General features: G+C 46.8%; 1 protein-coding gene across 1 annotated transcript in view; it reads left to right on the plus strand.

Moving 5' to 3' along the window:
• LOC308148310 (inactive phospholipid phosphatase 7-like) overlaps positions 1 to 538 on the plus strand; it is a 7,880-nt gene extending 7,342 nt beyond the window's left edge. The window contains exon 4 of the mRNA XM_080521760.1: positions 1 to 538. This exon is cut by the window's left edge and continues 263 nt beyond it. The gene's annotated coding sequence lies outside the window, so the exon portion shown is untranslated.
• The last annotated feature ends 2,066 nt before the right edge of the window (positions 539 to 2,604 follow it).

The raw sequence follows: 2,604 nt of genomic DNA on the forward strand, positions 1-2,604 counted from the left end.
GCTGCGACTGGTTGGGACCGGCTGGGACTGGTTGGGACCAGTTGAGACCGGCTAAGACTGGTTGGGACCAGCTGGGACCGGCTGAGACTGGTTGGGACCGGTTGAGACCAGCTGGGACCAGCTGGGACCGGCTGAGACTGGTTGGGACTGGTTGAGACTGGCTAAGACCAGCTGGGACCAGCTGGGACCGGCTGGGACCGGCTGAGACTGGTTGGGACCGGTTGAGACCAGCTGGGACCAGCTGGGACCGGCTGAGACTGGTTGGGACTGGTTGAGACTGGCTAAGACCGGCTGGGACCGGCTGGGACCGGCTGGGACCAGTCTGGACCGGTCTGGTTCGGTACTTCCTGTCAGGGTTGTTTGGATTAAGAGACGCGAGCTGATTGGCCACTGGGTGAGGTCACATGGTGGACAGAGGACAGTCGTCCCTCCGGCTGGACGTCTCGCCGTCCATGTTTCTATTTCCTGCTGGAAACGTTTTGGTTTGAAACTTTATGTCCAACTGAGATTTTCAGAATAAATTTAGACTAAAACAAAACTTTGATGTTGATTGTTTTTCCTGCAGGATGAGAACCACAAGCTGGGTTCCAACAGGAAGTAGTTCCTCCAACCGGAAGTAGTTTCTCATAGCGTCTCCTCATAGCGTCTCCTCATAGCGTCTCCTCACAGCGTCTCCTCACAGCGTCTCCTCACAGCGTCTCCTCACAGCGTCTCCTCATAGCGTCTCCTCACAGCGTCTCCTCACAGCGTCTCCTCACAGCGTCTCCTCACAGCGTCTCCTCATAGCGTCTCCTCATAGCGTCTCCTCATAGCGTCTCCTCATAGCGTCTCCTCATAGCGTCTCCTCATAGCGTCTCCTCATACAGTGACCTGGACTAAAACCTGAGAAGAGATGTATAGAACTAGTTCAAAGTATTAGTTTCAAAGGAATAATTCAAACGTTTCTGACAATGACAACCCCATATTCATGGGAGCACTCGCACAACTCGTCTACGCCATCAACTCGCTAACCGGAAGTCCATTACAACAGATTCTAAATTTTATCTAGGCTTTTATTTAGTGGAAAAAGTTTACAACACATTTTCTATAGTTCAACAAAAAACAGAGACACGAGGATCAAAGTGGACAAATCTAATGCAACTGACCCAGATTAGCACTGGAGTCAGAACACAAGAACCAAACAGGCTGATGAGTCTCATCCAAAAGATAATCCAGAAAGATAATCCAGAAAAATAATCTAGAAAGATATCCAGAAAGATAATCCAAAAAGATATCCAGAAAGATAATCCAAAAAGATATTGTCAGGTTTAGGCTACAGACATTTATTAAATCTGCAAGAAAGAAGAAGACAACATGAATGAGCTTTGGTTACTCGCGAGGAGAATGGCCTAGGAGCGTGTTCAGATTACACCTCCTACCCACTCTGAGCTTCAGACCATTTCTCCTGCGCTTTTATTTCATTAAACAAAGGGGAGGGTTTACAGGATACACATCATAGTAACAAAACATTCTGTGAGTATTAACAGTTTATCAACTATGAATACAATCAAAGGACATCCCGCGCATGGGACGTCGAGATGGCAGCTGTGTGGAAGACGTGGCTCATCTTGTTTATCAGCCTCGGTCAGGTTGACCTGCTCAGAACATGTGATTAGTGAGAGACAATACACAGAAATAAGATAGAACTTGAATATGAATATAATTAAGCACGAATATGGCAACTATATATAAAATTACTCTGACATATTCCCCCTGTTTGTCATATCTGTGCCTACATTCTCACATCACTTGTAACCAACCACTTCAATATTGATTTTCAGTTGCAAGATCATTTTCGCAAGAACACAGATATTTACACTCGGGTTTCTAATGTTTTACTGTTACTCGTAATCTTCAGGGTCTGAAAAAAAAAGGTCGGGCAAGGATGGAAAGTCATCATCCTCGCTAATTTCAGAGTCATGATCAGCATTCCCCAACAACGGATAAGCCCGCGCCAGGTCCTGTTTCATGGGAGAGATAGCAGTGTTGATTAGGCGGATGAGAAGGGCGTGGATACATGGAATACAGCAGCAGCCACACGGGGTGAGGGTGGCGATGAATATAGCCGAGGAGACCAAAACAGACATTACTAGAGCCTTGTATCTCCCCAACATATCAACCCAACCATCCCACATAGATGTGTCAACGCCAGAGTGATCTTTCATCTTTTTATTCAAAGTACGAAGACCCTCCACGGCGCGTGTGAGCGTTCCATCTGCTGCTGTGTTGTTCGGAATAAAGGTACAACATTTGTCACCAAACATCGAACACACACCCCCCTTCTCCGCCAACAACATATCAACCGCTATACGTGTCTGGAAAGCCGTCATCGATGTTGCTGAAAGCATCAGTCTGCAACAATTTCTCAGAGATTTGAGTTCCATGCAGGGGAAGGACGTTTTACTGGAATGATTAAAATTATGAGTGCACACAATCCTTGAGCTGGCTTAGGAAGGCCATCATAGATTTTGTTTGGGCCACACCACCACCACACGTCTGCTCGTGCTCATGGTGTGAATTTGGCTGGAGCTTGAACTGTTTCAAGGCACCAGAAGTTGTTTAGGC

Source organism: Blennius ocellaris, assembly GCF_963422515.1.
Source record: "Blennius ocellaris genome assembly, contig: SCAFFOLD_126, whole genome shotgun sequence".
Lineage (NCBI taxonomy): Eukaryota > Metazoa > Chordata > Actinopteri > Blenniiformes > Blenniidae > Blennius > Blennius ocellaris.